Raw genomic sequence first — 18,487 nt, forward strand, 5'->3', positions numbered from 1 at the left:
CAAAGCAGGAACCTCCAGATTCTTGCTAGAACTGTAGTTCATTATATATAAACCACAGAGTAGCTCGAGGATTTACATATAAGGTAAAAACGTATGTGGAGCCAGGACAACAAAGAAAATAGTCATACACTGAATCCACCCAGCATGTTGCCTCCAAATGAGAATTCTGAGCAGACAAAGCCACAGTCTTAAATATTCCACTTACTGTACAATCTTCTGTCTGCTAAAGATGGGGGGGGGAGGTCTTAATACTGAAACTGTTTTATGCCACCACAGGTCACCCTAAAAAAAAGGTAAAGGTACCCCTGCCCGTTCGGGCCAGTCTTGCCAGACTCTAGGGTTGTGCGCTCATCTCACTCTATAGGCCGGGAGCCAGCGCTGTCCGCAGACACTTCCGGGTCACGTGGCCAGCGTGACAAGCTGCATCTGGCGAGCCAGCACCAGCGCAGCACACGGAAACGCCGTTTACCTTCCCGCTGGTAAGCGGTCCCTATTTATCTACTTGCACCCGGAGGTGCTTTCGAACTGCTAGGTTGGCAGGCGCTGGGACCGAACGACGGGAGCGCACCCCGCCGCGGGGATTCGAACCGCCGACCATGCGATCGGCAAGTCCTAGGCGCTGAGGTTTTACCCACAGCGCCACCCACGTCCCAATAGGTCACCCTAGGCCTGCTTGTACAAGAACTATTTTTTGGGACAAACAAAGATACAGTACATATATATTCAAATAGGTAAAGGTAAAGGGACCCCTGACCATTAGGTCCAGTTGTGACCGACTCTGGGGTTGCAGCGCTCATCTCGCTTTATTGGCCGAGGGAGCTGGTGTACAGCTTCCGGGTCATGTGGCCAGCATGACTAAGCCACTTTTGGTGAACCAGAGCAGCGCATGGAAACGCCGTTTACCTTCCCGCCGGAGCGGTACCTATTTATCTACATGCACTTTGACGTGCTTTCGAAGTGCTAGGTTGGCAGGAGCAGGGACTGAGCAATGGGAGCTCACCCCGTTGCGGGGATTCAAACTACTGACCTTCTGATCGGCAAGCCCTAGGCTCTGTGGTTTAACCCACAGCACCACCCGCGTCCCTATATTCAAATTGCTATGTGTTAAATCCCTGTGCAAACTCAAAGAGAGAAATCTCAAAGAGAAATCTCAAAGAGGCAAACTCTTTAAAATGTACTGTCAAAAGATATATTCTAAGCCATAGAAAAACATTAAAACTTTTTCATGGTACATCTAAGAATGCCTGCATTAAGACATTCAAAAGCATGGCAGGCTACTGAACTAGAGAGGTGAAGTATGGGAACAATCCACCAAGCATTTCTCCTATGCAAGCCCCATTGAAAAAAATGGCTCATTCATTCAAATGTTTGGTTTTTGCTCAAGTTCCATTTATCATTGAGGGGCCTGAATAGGAAACACTCTCATTTGATGGCAGCCTACATCTTACATTTACAACCCCAATTAAATTAAACAGATTTGTTCTCATATCACCGGATGGATCAGGAGATGCTTACTGGAATGCACACGGACACCACTGCCTTCCATGAGAGGAACAATTTTTTCGTCGAAATGTGCATTCCTATTTGGGCACATTTTAAAACACACATCGTAATACAAGTATCTGGAAAACCAAAAACTGAGCATTGAACAAATACTTTTCTTTTTTATACATGATATGAAAAAAAGAATCAGAAAGTTAAAGTAGAATATTATTTTTAACAGCACTTGAAAAATTATGAAAAAATAATAAAATGCACTTTTACCCCATGTAGGAACTATTCTCCTGATCTGTTGTTGTTTTAACTTACCGTATTTTTCGCTCTATAAGACGCACCAGACCATAAGACGCACCTAGTTTTTGGAGGAAGAAAACTAGAAAAAAAATATTCTGAATCTCAGAAGCCAGAACAGCAAGAGAGATTGCTGCGCAGCGAAAGCAGTAATCCCTCTTCCTGTTCTGGCTTCTGGGATAGCTGCGCAGCCTGCATTCGCTCCATAAGACGCACACACATTTCCCATTACTTTTTAGGAGGGAAAAAGTCTTATAGAGCAAAAGTCTTATAGAGCAAAAAATACAGTAATTTTTGATACTGGTGTTAAATTAATTTTGAAAAATTAACTTTGAGGTTATCAACCTCCTGCCTGCCTTTCAGCTACCCATCTAGGGCTACTATTACAATGCTAACATACATGGAGAGCCCAGTGGCACACAATTGCTTTGCACCCAGGAGCAGCCATTGTAGCCCCAAACAGCTGCAAGGGGAACTTATGGCTGGTGTGAAGGGCTTTGCATGCCTTGCAGCCAGGCTGGCAACTGAAGGGAGCCAATCAGCCTCGCCAGGGACTGAAGTTGGGCCCTTCTGCTCTGCCACTGAGCTACTGCCCTTCCCAATATATAGGATACCCTCTTGGTGGGTGGCATTTTCTGTCCTGAAGCCCAGAGTCGGATAGGCTGTGCCCCCCCCCCCAAGCAGCCAGGGGAGGTTCATCATATCCTTGCTGTGGTAGACCTCAGCAACCGTCAACCCTGGCTGTTGAAAAAGCTCATCAACCAGCAGGTAGGCTGGTAGATAATTTGGATTCATGCCCAATGCCTACCCTAAGAAAGCTGTGGCCTACTTTTATCCAACTCAGGTTGTGCTTGTCTTCTATTAATACTTCTTCCCACACCTCTCCCAGATACAATGTGCATGGGTCCACAATATGGCATTCTTGGTTAGGTATGTGCAAACCAGAGACGAATAAAACTTGATCTTGGCAACATATACAGACACACAGTGCAAGAATATGCAGAACACAGCATGCTCAAAACTTTCTTGTTTGCAAAACTTTGCCATTAACTATTCCTCAATAGAACATATCCGTGGGTGCTAAATTCTTGTGTCTGATTAATGTTAGGATTTAATTAGGAGCGGTATGTAGAATAGCTAGACCCAAGTGTGGTATCAGGGGTAATAAGGTGTGATGGAACCACTCATCATCCTCTGTAACAGCACATGTAAAAGCAAGTTAAGCAGGCACACTTCCTGGGTCCTGGGTTGTATATTGGACATTATAATCCTAACCCAATCAGCAAGTGTTAATGAAGTCAGACAGACTTCTTTGTGAGATGACCATATGGGGGAAATAAACAACAAGGGAGTTCAGAGCAGAGGGAGTTCAGTGTGTGTTCCCACTACACAAGATCAAAGGAAATGGGTATGAGAATGCAAATGTGAGGCCTCTCCACGTGTTAGGAAAGGAGATCTTAGAAGTTATGAAGTTAAGAGTTGGGAGTGATGTAACCGGGAAGCAGGGATGAAGGGTGTAGCTGGGACGTATGCTGCAGAGCAAGAGAGGCTGCAGAGAGGGATGCTGATACTGTTACTGCAACCTGTGTTCGAATTAGGCAGGTGCCAGGTGCATTATTGGCCACTTGCAACCAAGTGAAGACATCCCCACCACCTAGAGGTGCATGCCGGGGGGGATCATTGGAGCTTGACTATTTTCACACACTAATACCCCATTCTGTATAATTTTATCAGTTATATTTTATCTGTACAATCAGAATGAATTTTAGGAACCAAAATGCTTTTTCTGTGCCACCTGAGCAGGAGCAGTGAACGTTATAGTTAATTGTTGTAGCTTGTCTTCACTTACCCCACCCCACTGCCCTGCTCACAGGTGTCAAGAATATCCCTAAATTATGAATGGTCCATGTCACCATTAAGAAAAAGAGGTCAAAATAGGCTAATATATATGTAGACTGGCCCTGGATAAAGTGACTTTTCTTTTTTAAGTTCTCAAAGTTCTTAATCTAACTCAAGGTTGTCATCTGTGACTTGCCATTATTTTTATTTATTATAGTTTTGTAATTTTTTTGTAATTGATAATCGTAAACTGTTTGATTATTATTTGCTGATATTTAATTTACTGTTTACTATTAAATTCTAATGGATAATAATACTTTTATTATTTATATCCTGCCCATCTGGCTGGGTTTTCCCAGCCACTCTAGGCAGCTTACAGCATATATAAAATGTTGTAAAACATCAAACATTAAAAACTTCCCGATAGAGGGATTACTGAATATTGCTTTATTTGATATAAGTGATTTATTTTAAAGTTATTGTGACTTTTTTATTGAATCAGATTATTATTGTTTGACTTTTTAATATTTTTATATTTTAGTCCCTTGCCTAATCATAGCAGCATTTAATTCATTCCAACAAGAATATGAAAACAGTTCCTCCTCCCGGCAAACTCCGGGAGAAATCCGGCACAATCTGCCTATTGTGCTTGCTTTAACAACAATATGAAGTCTCTATAATTATTATATTTATTTACTGCTGAAGACAGTGTTCGTGGCTCTTATTTTATCCTCACAATAACCCTGTGAGGTAATTTAGGCTCAAAACCACCCAGTGATCTCTCACAGCCCAGTCAGGATGGCAAAGACTTCCCAAGTATCTGGGTAGTTTGAACTTTATTCATCAACAACTTTTGAAGTTGAGATTAACAAACATACATGTGGAGGGGGGGAACATATCTCTAAAGACATTGTTGTATCCCTGAGCACTTTAAAAAACAAGTGGACATGGAAAACACCCGCAGGCACAACCATGTGCACATCTGAATAGATTTGTTGTTGTTGTTTAGTCGTTTAGTCGTGTCCGACTCTTCGTGACCCCATGGACCAGAGCATACCAGGCATTCCTGTCTTCCACTGCCTCCCGCAGTTTGGTCAAACTCATGCTGGTAGCTTCAAGAACACCATCCAACCATCTCATCCTCTGTCGTCCCCTTCTCCTTGTGCCCTCCATCTTTCCCAACATCAGGGTCTTTTCCAGGGAGTCTTCTCTTCTCATGAGGTGGCCAAAGTATTGGAGCCTCAGCTTCACGATCTGTCCTTCCAGTGAGCACTCAGGGCTGATTTCCTTCAGAATGGATAGGTTTGATCTTCTTGCAGTCCATGGGACTCTCAAGAGTCTCCTCCAGCACCATAATTCAAAAGCATCAATTCTTCGGTGATCAGCCTTCTTGATGGTCCAGCTCTCACTTCCATACATCACTACTGGGAAAACCATGGCTTTAACTATACGGACCTTTGTTGGCAAGGTGATGTCTCTGCTTTTTAATATGCTGTCTAGGTTTGCCATCGCCTTTCTCCCAAGGAGCAGGCATCTTTTAATTTCGTGACTGCTGTCACCATCTGCAGTGATCATGTAGCCCAAGAAGGTAAAATCTCTTACTGCCTCCATTTCTTCCCCTTCTATTTGCCAGGAGGAGATGGGCCCAGTGGCCATGATCTTCGTTTTTTGATGTTGAGCTTCAGACCATATTTTGTGCTCTCCTCTTTCACCCTCAATAAAAGGTTCTTTAATTCCTCCTCACTTTCTGCCATCAAGGTTGTGTCATCTGCATATCTGAGGTTGTTGATATTTCTTCCGGCAATCTTAATTCCGGCTTGGAATTCATCCAGCCCAGCCTTTCGCATGATGAATTCTGCATATAAGTTAAATAAGCAGGGAGACAATATACAGCCTTGCTGTACTCCTTTCCCAATTTTGAACCAATCAGTTGTTCCATATCCAGTTCTAACTGTAGCTTCTTGTCCCACATAGAGATTTCTCAGGAGACAGATGAGGTGATCAGACACTCCCATTTCTTTAAGAACTTGCCATAGTTTGCTGTGGTCGACACAGTCAAAGGCTTTTGCATAGTCAATGAAGCAGAAGTAGATGTCTTTCTGGAACTCTCTAGCTTTCTCCATAATCCAGCGCATGTTTGCAATTTGGTCTCTGGTTCCTCTGCCTCTTCTAAATCCAGCTTGCACTTCTGGGAGTTCTCGGTCCACATACTGCTTGAGCCTTCCTTGTAGAATTTTAAGCATAACCTTGCTAGCGTGTGAAATGAGTGCAATTGTGCGGTAGTTGGAGCATTCTTTGGCACTGCCCTTCTTTGGGATTGGGATGTAGACTGATCTTCTCCAATCCTCTGGCCACTGCTGAGTTTTCCAGACTTGCTGGCATGTTGCTGAATAGATTAAACCTGTGCAAAGGTACCAGTCAGCCTATAAGTCAGTTAAGAAATACTCTTCCTTGCATCATCACCAAATACTAAGGTTTGCTTTTTGGTCCCGTCTTTCCATCTTCAATTCTGCAGCAATGAAGGCAACAACGTGTGTGTTTTCTCCGATTCTCAGGACTGGGAAGCTAATGACATATATTCTTTTTCTCTAAAGAGTGATGGGTTTGGAAGCTCATGGACATGGATAAAATCAATGAGAAAAGATTTTAAATCTCATTGAGTTATGAGTGTTGCCCAGCCCTGGTGTGAGCCTCCAAAAATATCTACAGTATATGCAGGAGCTGTAAGCTGTGACACATTGGAAGGCTGCCTGACTTCTGCAGGCCTCCACTTTGTGTTTTTTTTTAAAAAAAAAACATTTTGAACTGCTGTAGATGGTTGATGATGGGCCTGTAAAGTAATCTTTGTGCTATTTCAAAACAGCAACTTGAGAAAATTCCCACCTTTAATTAACAGGGGAGATAAAACAGCAGATGTTTTTAAAAGTAAGTAAAGTGTGACCTACTAACACAAGTTCAGTTTGCCAGAATCTGTTGCTGCTTTGTGGATGCTGTCACACAACCCAGTTAAGGGAGGCATGGGGGGCTTCAGCCTCCGGAGGCGAAACAGGCTGGGCCACCCCTGCATGGTTTTTGTCTGCAGGTCCTCGTTGTCCGTATAGTTAAAGCCATGGTTCTCCCAGTAGCGATGTATGGAAGTGAGAGCTGGACCATAAAGAAGGTTGATCGCCGAAGAATTGATGCTTTTGAATTATGGTGCTGGAGGAGACTCTTGAGAGTCCCATGGACTGCAAGAAGATCAAACCTATCCTTTCCGAAGGAAATCAGCCCTGAGTGCTCACTGGAAGGACAGATCGTGAAGCTGAGGCTCCAATACTTTGGCCACCTCATGAGAAGAGAAGACTCCCTGGAAAAGACCCTGATGTTGGGAAAGATGGAGGGCACAAGGAGAAGGGGACGACAGAGGATGAGATGGTCCATGGAGTCACGAAGAGTTGGACACGACTAAACAACAACAAGCTCCTGCCCTCTCATTTTTGTGGCATGGCAAAAAGATAAAAGTAGACACAGTGCTGAGGATATGAATTCCCAACCCTGATGGGAATGTGTATCTCATCCCTATCAGTCATAAAATCAATCATTTGATGAGCCAGGAGGGAGGACATGGCATCCTGGCTGTGAGTCCTGGAAAACCTGCTTGTTCCCTGCCTTGCAGGTCTTTTTCTGCCTGGCCTGGGACTGACTCCAGCTACAAAAGCTGAGGCTGCTGAACAGACTCTTGGGCTGGGGTTTTGTTGGGGGGGGGGCGTTGTTGCTGTTGGTTTTTTGTATCTTTATTTTAGACCTTCTTTTGATTTACGTGGAAATTGTTCAGTTTGGTTGGGTATTTTTTAATGTTTTATTTATTGTCTGACTTCTTTCATTATGTGGTAGTTATTTATGTTCTTCTTGCTGTAAGCCTCCTTGACTATGGTTTGAACTGCGGAAAGGTTACATTCAAATAAAATTATATATGTTTCCATAACCTCGCCACCTGATCTGATCCGCATGCATTACCTCAGGAGGTGTGTGTGTGTGTGCATGTGAGAAAAAGAGTTGGATGTGGCCACACTGACCACTGACCTGCAGCTCCCAGAGAGCAGGGTCAAGAAGGCTGAACCAAGCCCTCAGGCACCCTGCATCAAATTAACCCGAACATACTGATTTCCGGATGAATCCAAAGCCTTCTCCTAGGTGATTTTAAGAACATATTCTATTAATAAAAATAGCTAAAGAGCTCCATTAGTTAGGGTGAATTTTTAAATTCCTTTCCCATTTCCTCCCTGAGAAAACACTCTGCAAAGTGCAAAAACAGCACCTACCCCCTCACATTAGATCCAGATTTCTCAGGTTATGAACAACAGGGAAGAATTAGTCCCTTAAAGATTAAAAGAAAATTTCTAATTCTTCAGGCTTCCTTTGCATATATAATGTCTGTTTCTAATTTAATATTCCAGCACAATTTTTGAAGGGTTTGGAACACGTCAGGAACCACTCAAGATGCAGAGCAAGCAACCAATTTAATTAGAACTTGAAACAGCTAATAAGGGTGAAGAACGAGAGGGGGGGGGGATGAAGGAGATCTGTGTTCTACTGCCTGTCCAATATTCTCCTGCTCTGCATCCCAGCCCCTTGAGCAGAAACCTGTGTGGAGTTAGTGCCAGAAACAGGGCTGGCTGCCATGCTCCAGAGACACCACTATCAGGCAAGCTAAGAGTGCTGTTCACAGTGAACTCCCCCACTAGCCGAAAAAATGCCTCAGAGAAGCTGAGATCATCGCCCATGTGCTGCAAGCAAACACTTCATTTAAATACCCAAAAGCCCTTTTCCAGCTGAGGCAGCTGGAAACATGTTAACCCAACAACTTAGGAAATAACTCCCCACAGGAACGCCAAGGGTATAAACAAAGGTGGCTTTCATGAGTCACACACCTCCCTCCGCCAATTCCCAGGCACTAGAGAACTTGCACCCTCATTTTAACAACTAAACTGAACTGAACGCTGTTCATCCTTTCAAGATATACAAGGAAAGGAGAGCAAAATAAGGGACAAGACAAGTTTATTGACAGGGAACCAAGGCGATGCTTTTCCCTCAGCCACCACCAAGCAGGATGAAAGGAATAGCATAAGAGGAGACAAACTCTTTGGCTGGTGAACACTTCAGTTTAGGGAAGGGAAGCCTGGCCATTTTGACATTTTTTGGCTTGTGTGCCAAGCCCTCTAATTGTGTTAGATCACTGCTTCCAATGAAACCCCCAAAGAAGACTCAAGTAAATTAGACACAAATGAAGTCCCAAAATATATCTATAGTTTAACCCCGACACACTTTTAGTATCTAGCTTTTTTAGGGTCCACTTGCAGATGTGGAAAGACTCCAGAGCAGCTAACCCATGTCTACACAGGTTTACTCACAAGCAAGTTTCATTGACGTTCATCACTCAATGGTCTGGAAACCAAGCGCTACAAGGCAATTGGGTATGTTTAGCCTGGAAAAGAGAAGACTGAGAGGAGATATGATAGGCCAGATATAGACTATTTAAAGTTAAGACGAAGAATGATAGATGTTTGTAAGGCATCTTGTATTTCTTGGCATCTTATTCATGGCCTTTAGGATGTTAGAAATCTCCAAGAAGTCTTAATGCAGAGAGGTCAGAAGGTAGCCCACAGTTTGTTAGTGGACTACCCAACAGCAGCTGGTTACTGGGATTCTTGCAAAGGAGGTAGGACTGAGTGGGCCTTGGTATGGTCCAGCAAGCCACCCCCTTCTGACTTAGGTAAGAAAATGTACTGTAGTCTCTCCTCAACTATTAAGAGATCCTGATCTTTTATACATTCATTTTGATAAATTAAAAATGTATTGCTGAACACAGTTTTCTAGTAAAAAGCAAGCCTTGTATGTTTCAAAGTCTGCCTTCCCTTGTCCTGACGAACTTGGAATCATACCTTAGTATTTATTGATCATACTTTACTTGTTTGTACAATAAAGGGGATTTAAATTTGAATTCCATCCCCCTTTCATGTAGCATAATGGGATTAACAGGAGTTACAAGACCTTCATTAGCAGGGTGGGGTGAAAATTAACTGGTACTCAGAGGTGGGTCTATGTGTCAATGCCCATTTGCCCTATATATTTTTAATACCATTCATGAAAACATGACACATACAGTCATCAGGGATGCAGCTTATTAAGAAAACTCTACACTCATGATTTCACCAGCTCAAGGATTAAACAATGCTAGTTATTCCATGGCATGGAGGAGCAAACTGGGAGGAGGAAGAGGGAGAAACAGACTGACTAGATAGAACCCTAATCAGCTTCCCTTACCTAAAATTACTAGTTAAATTATATGTAAAATACAAAGCTTTGAATGCCTTTGGTTACATTAACCCTACTTTGAAAACAGTGTGCAATTATTTTATTTAGATGTGTTTCTCTTCCAGTTATTCTAGTTGGGCAGTTTAGAAATACTGTACTAAGTCAACTATGCACCCTTCCTTTATTCAACTGGACTCAAGTATCAAAACATAAAATTAGAAGAGCCGGTTATGAGTATGGTATCTCTTGGCCCCAGATACAGGCATACCGAAGCAGGCCTGGATCATAAGCCTGGTTAGGACTGCCCCTTTACAGCATCACAGCCCCATGGATATCATGCTTATCCCCTTATTTCCACACTTTAATTTTCAATAATAGATCCAGAAACCCTCAGTAGAACAAAAATGTGGCCCTTGTTTGTTTTTAAAATGAAAAGCTATTACACATCTTGTGCTGCCTGGGACACTAAAAACAATTTTGACAGGCTGCATGAGCTGCCATTTTACTGTTACTTTAAGAAGTACAGTGGTACCTCCGGTTACGAACTTAATTCGTTCCAGAGGTCTGTTCTTAAGCGGAAATGGGGCCTCCCGCTGCCGCCAGTGCGCAATTTCTGTTCTCATCCTGGGGCAAAGTTTGCAACGAGGAGCAGCTACTTCTGGGTTAGCGGAGCTTATTACCCAAAGCGTTTGTAAGGAGGACAGTACGTAACCCAAGGTTCCACTGTACAAATAGAGGAAACCCTTCCAACAGTAGGAAAACAATACTATCCTAAAGGAAATTAAGTCCCCTTACTTACCGTACTTTCCAACACTGGGTCACTGCACATTTCTGGTACATTCACATAGTCAGAGGTATGACAGCAGTTAAGTATTTACAGATTTTAAAGATTAAGATACTATAGGATTAAGGGCAACATGAAAGGGACATTTAATATGCTCCCATTTACGTAACCTACAATTCCATTTCAAACTTGAACAGAAACAAAACACAACCCTTTCATTGTACTAGACATGTGCATGCTCTCATGCACACTCTCTCACACAGGTAGGTAGCCATGTTGGTCTGCCGTAGTCGAAACAAAATAAAGAATTTTTTTATTTTGTTTCGACTTCTCTCACATTCACAGACAGGATTATAATTTGCTAGATCATTTTTTACAAGGCTAAATTTACATGATGGCAGAATACAGTATGTTTTACCTGCTTTTATTTACTACAGAATCTAGTTCTCCTACATTTATTACTAAAATGTGGATTCACAGTCATATTGTAGTTTTAAAAGTCACAAAGATGCTAAAACACAAAACCTCAAAGAGCAGAAGTTACAAGACGTACTTGAACTTAATCAGAGTTGTTTGATATTTTCCCCTTTCACAAAAGCTATATATACAGAGGCATGAAGAAACTTATTTGCACCATGCACAAGAGTGAGGGAGAAGCATGCCACTCTTAATTTTTTTAATCACGAGATATTTAAGCTCTAGATGCATATCAGCAACGGAAAGATTCTTAAACCACCAAATGCTTGGCAAGGATAACTATTCTAGCCAGCTGTCCATGCAACAAAGTCCTGGTCATGTGCTCATTTCACTTTACACACATCTCTCTCACACACCAAGCAAAGGTGATTAATCACTTAAAATGAATCTGAAAATTGAAAAATCAGTCTCTGGTAATAAACATTGTCTCTGAGAAACAACTTAAGGGTAATATAGCATTCTAAACATGCTGTTCCTTGCAATCAAGGTATTTCCAATTGTAAAAGCATACATTTCTAGCTGCTCTATAAGGAAATCTATAATCTCAACACTCGTGGCAGGAAGTTCTGTACTTACTCTGCTCGTTTGGCCAATGACACTTCCACCCAACCAGTGATGTCATGCAGCAGACTGCTCACCAGTTGATTGCTGCATCTCTCCACCCAGTTCAAATGAAACTGCCTGCCTCTCGGCTTACAAGAGCTTTTGTGTTGGAAGGAAGGGGATCAAGGAGGAAGCACCTTCCTTGCTAACAGCAGTAATCTGGAAACCTTACAGGGTCTCCAGCACAAAGCAGATGGCCTCCACCTCCCAATGCTGGTCTACCTCAGTCGTCTCCCTCTCTCCGGCCAGATCGCTGCCTGGGTACCAGAGAAACCTGCTGCTGTCACCCGAGGCAAGAGCAGATCAGATGACTGAGCACAGTCTGTGTGACTCCATTAGCAGACTGACAGGCAGAGCTCAGGAATGCTTCTTCTCAGAGCCAGCCCAACCATGAGGCCAGGCAAGGCAACCGCCTTAGGTGGTAGGATCCACAGGGCAGCAGATCTCGATGTTGATCTCCCACCCCTTGCTTCTGATGTAGCTCTTCCCTCGCCCCTTCTTCCTTGGCAGGGAGGGAGGCTCCATTTTGGGGTCCACCGCAGGTCCCAAAATGCTTTGGGCTGGCCCTGCTTCTCCCACCCTCATTATGGCAGGCTGAGAGGGAGACCTTGACAGCTTTGAAGCCCATGCCCCTCCAGACACCCATTCCTAAAGTCTGCATGGAGAACAAGGCTGGCGAAGGGGCAAGGCAGGGCCTTTCCAATCCAGTCTGGAGAAGCAGATGCAGAGCCCGACCTATGCTCAACCTCTGCCACACTCCTTCTACAATCCTATTAGCTCAACAGCCATAGACGCAAGCCGCCATGCCAACTGAAAAACATAAATAGACCCCCCATTTACGAACTAAAAATTTAACCTGAGTGTTAAAACATCAGGGGCTCTAAATACAAAACACCACCCACTCCCCCAAGCTTGCAAAGGAGCCTTCAAGACCTACCAATTAACCCTTTAATTGGCTGAGATCGGCTTCAGCTGCTACCTGGGAGGGCAAAGAAAGCTCCTCATCCCGACCCCCCCAGGACAAATAAGAGTCCAAGCTGGAAAGCAGAGTCGGCCCCCTCCCCGCGCCTCAAATATCATATTTTACCCCAACAAAGCAATCAACCCCCGGGGCTGCAAAACGAGCAGGTTATCCCTTCCAGCGACGCCTGGCAAAAGCGAGACAGGCTGCTAAGGGGGCGAGGATCCCCCAAGTCCCCCCCCCGCCACTCCTGACAAAGAGTCTCGCCCACCTGGACGCAGAGGAGCCCTTTTCCAGAAAGGGAGAGCCCCCTCCTGCTCCAACCCAGCACACCTTCAGATCTCCCCCGCCCCAAGAAAGAAAGAATGCAAGCGGCGAGGCTGCTGCGGGGGGGGGGGGGCACAGCTGCCAGACGGCAGAGCAACAGACCCCCCCCCCCCGCCGCCAACGCCGCGGTCCCTCTGCGGGCGAAGCAGGCAGGGAGCAGACGGGGAGGCGGCGGAGGGGCCCCTTCCTCGAAGCCCAGACAAAGCAGGGGACCCCCCCCCCGCCCGCGCCTCGGAGAGGGAAGAGAGAGAGAGAGAGAGGGGCGAGCCTCACCCCGCCAGACGCGCCGGCAGCGCCCTCGGCTCCCTCCCGGCAGCGGCGCCTCCCGGCTCTTCCGCCTTCCTGCTGGGCTCGGCAGGGCGGGCGGGCGGGCGGAGACGCGGAGCCAGGCCAGCCCCGCCGCCGATGCCGAGGCCGAGGCCGAGGCCGCCTCCTCACGTGCTGCGCGCGCGCTCTGCGCGGCTCTTGGCCCCCTTCTCCGCCCGCCCTCCCTCCCTCCGCCGCCCCTTCTCGGCCTCGGGCTCTGGGCAGCCCCTGGTTCTGCCTGGGAGCTCCCTCGCCCAGCCCGGGAGGACAGCAGATCCTCCCGCTGGCCGGGGCCCTCTTACTCTGGGGCCGACCTTCGCCCCCCGGGGGGTTTGCCCTCCCTCTCTCCTCTGGGCGGGCGGGGCGGCGTTTTTGTGGCTCGCCTCAGGCGCCAAAGTGTTTCGGGCCGGCCCTGGAGATGGCCAGGAACTTGGGTGGCGATTCATGGCGAAGGAGCCAGGGATGCTCCTGGATGCCGCCCGGTCCCGCTTGCGGCTTTCCCAGAAGAGAGGTCTGGTTGGCCGCTGGGTGGGCCGGGCCATCGGCCTGATCCAGGTGAAGGCTCTTCTTTCACTATGCCAAGTCAGATCTAGTCCAGGATTGCCTACACCAACTGGCAGCAAGGCTCCAGGGCTTCCGCCCGGAGTCTCCCCCGACCCCCTCCGGGCTCCCCAGACAGACAAGGCAGCAGCCCCGAGCCCGGCCGGCCGGCCTTCTCTCGCTTTCCGGCTTCCTCAGAGTAGCGCCCCTTTCGCTACTTATGCTTACATCCTCTTTCAGTAGAAGTTCTCTTTTTTAAAAATCCCCTTCTTTTTTCCACTTTGTTTCATCATAGGCCCACCCAATCCTAAACATAAATTAATTAGCTATATCAATATAGCTTCTTCCCCACCCTTTCTCTCTTCCCCTTTAAAAATTCCTACATTTTCACTTTCCTTCATAGAGAAACAACCAACCCTAGCCACATCCTATTTCAGTGAGGCTTCTGTTTCCCCTACAACCTCTTTTTGTAAACCATCCATTCCTGCTCTTCTCACAACGAATCAGCAAGCCATATGGACATCCTATTGATTTGAATGGAATATTTTCATCGCAGACAGGCTGGCTAACTAGTGGAATCTGACACATACTTGCCCTGCAGTCAGTCCTACTGAATTCTATAGGGCTTATTTCAGCTGAATTTCAGCTGAAGCAAAGTAGCAGAGCCAAGTAGCAGACAGCAGAAGATAGCAGGGTAGGCACATTTCTTTGCAAAAATCCACTGATTTACGTGTAAGACAGCAGCATAGTAGGTGTTGGCTTTTTAAATAAAAGCAATGACTTTGTTCTTCAGGGAGAAATTGGCAGGAGGATTCATCAGCCAGAATTCCCACCTTAAAACACACCAAGTGCTATTGGAAAACATTTGCAACATTGTCAAAGAAAATAGCAAAATTGATTATTTAACTGGTCTTTAGGGACATGAGCTACGGTGTGCCATATTGAACTATAGCACTAGAATTCAAGTTAGCGTGGAAATTCATGCCACATGAAGACACCATGAGTAAGGGTTTTTTAAATTAACCCTTTTCCTTCTAAATATGGTTCTGGGCTGATTAAGAAAAACACCTTAATAGGATGCTTTACTTTTATTCATCTACATCAGTGACAATGAGTAGGATCAATACAGTATGCTTTTTATTTATAGTAGTGATGGTGAAAACGCAGAAGATATGTAATAAACAGTTTCAGAGGGAGGCAGCTCTTTGTCACTTACAACAATGGAAAACCCACAGCTACAGATAAAATGGGAGCAGTCTCTTTATCCTCAGTGGCCACATGGCCATGAAATTCCTGTGTCTTGCGCTCTTTGAGCAGATATATACATCACCCCCCCCCTGCTCTTTCCCCCTGCAATTGGCCAAGCAGAATCTGAAGACTGAGAATCGCCCCCCCCACCCCGCAAGCCCCATAGCAATGCAACTACCTTCTGCCACCTTTTGTTCCTCTTTTTGCCTACAGATATTGTATAACTAGCATAAGCAACAAGAGTTTACAGAGTGCAATTCTTCAACACACAAACAAAAGGGGGATCAGGATAGGTTTATTCCTTTTTGGGGAGTGATTATGTACTTTTTGGACAAAATAAAGTAATTATGGGAGACTAATATTCAAGCAAGTACGTATATGGATGCTGCTTAAATCTTCATTTTTTTTTCTCTTGTAACACTCTCAAAATGTTCAACTCCACAGAATAATATCATTATTGCTGGTCCATTTTAAACAGTTTCAGAGGGGCACCAGCATACTCTCTGTGTTTATCAATTTTACCTGTTTGTATCAGCAACAATTGTAGATACTTTTTTCTTGAGACAAAATGTATTTGTTTCTTCATCTTTCCAGGTAGTCACCATCTCCATGACAAAGCAGTAAATAGCCACTTCTCTATAGATAGCTGTGCAACAATTAAATATTCTTATTTAGTGTGTACAGAGGAGTAAGAAAAATGTAACACATTTAATTGTCTGACATTACTAAATATGGAAGAACAATAGCATGAAGTTAAGGAAATTACTTGGTTCAGGGCAACGTTCCAAAGAAGTCCACAAAAGTTATGGACCCATAAATGTTTTTAGTAGTTAACACATATTCTGTTAGTCATTTGCAGGAAAACAACCCCTCACGAGCCGGATGATGCTTGCAAAGCTGGACTCCGAATCTCCAGGGGTGCTCAAACTAAAACAAATTAAGCTGGCAGCAGAGCCATGGGGAAAATAAACACTGGATCAGAGCAACAGCAGAAAGATGAGAGGAGTTTCAAAGTACACCAGGAACTGCATTATTTATTGTATGGGTCTTTGTGCTCTAAGAGGAAAACAGGATAAGCACTTCCAAAATAAATTTGAGCAGTTTTGCTTCAAAGCATTTGCTCTTGATATGTGTGTGTGTGTGTGTGTGTGTGTGTGTGTGCGTGCGCGCATGCGCACCCACCCACCATTACCTTTTGGTAAAAAGGGAGCCAGAACACTGATTGCATTCAAAAGCACATTATGACCTTGTGCACGGCAAAGAAGCAGTAAGTTGGCAATGCCAATAAATTGATCGAACAACATGGCAATTCCTTCTTCTAAAAGATGCGGCGAGCGCTTTCTAATGTGCGTTGTTAAATATTGGTTACATCTGCACTGTGTAAGCGCTTCAGCAAAAGTGGGAGTGAATGATATTATGCAACCCTCAGCAGATGTTCTTTTCACTCCTGGAGTCAATATGGTACTGGCAAGTGCTGCCACATTGACAGGCCAGGACAGCAAAGCTCTTTGTTCCACAATGCACAGCACAGGCTTCATTCTTATGCTCCTGGCAACGAGACAGAATGCCTTCATCCCTGAAGAAGCTGAAAGGGAAACTTGGAGGCTTTGAAAGGGTGAATCAACACATGCAATGGACTTAGAAGAATAAAATATAGATCAGCAACACGCACACCTGTTGCAAGCTATTTGCGTTACAATCCTGCACACCCTTTGACTTGGGAGCAAGCCTACTGAAAATGGAAGTTTCAAGAACACATAAAAGGAGCCCAGCTGGATCAGACTAAATAAAGGTTCATCTAGTACTGCCTGGCGTGCTCTGGTCCATGGGGTCACGAAGAGTCGGACACGACTAAACAACAGCAGCAACAACAGTACTGCATCCTGCTTCCCCAAGAAATGCTAATCAGAAGGCATCAAGGGCAGGAAAGGAAAAGGCCATGTCTGCTGTGGCTAACCAGTGCCTGAGAGTCCAAAGCCTGGCCCTTCAAGAGGTTCTATAGAGTTGTTTCTTTCTCCACATCCAGCCACCTTAGTTAATGGCCATTACCACTCCATGGGGCAACTCAATCCATTAATTTTGTAGTTTGAGTAACTATTTTCTTTTGTCTGTTCCAAACCATTCATTACCCTGGGTGACCCCAAGTTCTAGTTCTTTGGGATAGAGGAATGTCTATTGGCTTTCTCCACAACACACATAAATTTATAAACCTGTTAATCCCCATTGTAGACACAAAGCCCAGCCTTTGGCAACCTGGTGCCCTCCCATTCCCATCATGTGTTCTGCTGCCTCTTTTAATAGTAGTGTTCCTTGATTTTGATTTTTCTGCTGTTTTTCAGGGATTTCTTAAGATGCAATTCAGCGGTGGAGGAAAAAACCACAGTTCTCAGACCTGTGATAATAGATCCAATACAAAATAGTAGAAAGCACATGACAAAAGTGTGGATGGACCGTAACTTAAGCCCCCTTTCTTTCAAAGGGACTTAAGTCACCACTTTAGCTGGGTTGGAACCTTTGCCATTCACAGCTCAAATCATTTAAAGTAGTCCAACAGGTCTGCATAAATCACTATCAAGTTTATGTGGTAGGAGAGCTATCAGCCAGGTATGAATGGCATTAGAAAAGTTGTGTGGGAAAGCTTCAAGGCTCACATCACTTTTACTTAGATCAAGCATTATTACTCACTCACTTTAATTACCTGGCCTAGATTGCCATAGAACACACCCACAGCCTAAGGGAGAAAATACACACTTGTTAATAAAGTCAGCCATGAAGGTCTCTCACTGCAATAGAGAAGGGTTCATTATGTAATAGAGAACTGTAAAAGATGTGAAACTGAACAAATATTTTAAAAAGCAAGAAAAGACAGGAGGAATGAAACCAGAAAAAATAACAGTACTATTATGTATGTGCACAGAAAGAGTAACAAAGTCTAGCTTTGGTAATATACTATTTAAGAGTTCTGGACAGAATGTTAAAAATAAACATACACATACATGACAACAGATAGAAATTAATTTCCCTAATATCTAAATTTAAGTTGCCTTGGAGCAATAATGAAACTATAGGGATGCTAATTACTCAAGCACTCAAATAATTTTGTATATATTTTCAAATAACCTTTGCAGCGACTGCTATGCTACAAAGTAGGCCAACATTTTAATTCCTGCACTTTGCAGGTTCAGACATGAGATGAAGATTGGCACAGAATGGTAGTAACTCAATGGTGGAGCCTATGTCTTGCATGCAGAAAACTTTCTCCAGGGATGATGAGAAGCATAGTTCAAAAGATCTGCAGGAAAACACGAACACACATA

General features: G+C 44.5%; 1 protein-coding gene across 10 annotated transcripts in view; it reads right to left on the bottom strand.

Moving 5' to 3' along the window:
* CLIP1 (CAP-Gly domain containing linker protein 1) overlaps window positions 1–13,492 on the bottom strand; it is a 107,350-nt gene extending 93,858 nt beyond the window's left edge. For 9 of the 10 annotated variants that reach the window (XM_081841575.1, XM_081841571.1, XM_081841579.1 and 6 more), the window contains exon 1: window positions 13,350–13,492. The gene's annotated coding sequence lies outside the window, so the exon portion shown is untranslated. Of the gene's footprint in view, window positions 1–11,761; window positions 12,032–13,349 lie in introns of those variants that run through there. The other variant, XM_081841573.1, reaches the window with a different exon arrangement.
* Window positions 13,493–18,487: the final 4,995 nt, after the last annotated feature.

The sequence above is a fragment of the Podarcis erhardii genome, assembly GCF_964252035.2.
Source record: "Podarcis erhardii genome assembly, chromosome: 15".
NCBI classification, from domain to species: Eukaryota; Metazoa; Chordata; class Lepidosauria; order Squamata; family Lacertidae; genus Podarcis; species Podarcis erhardii.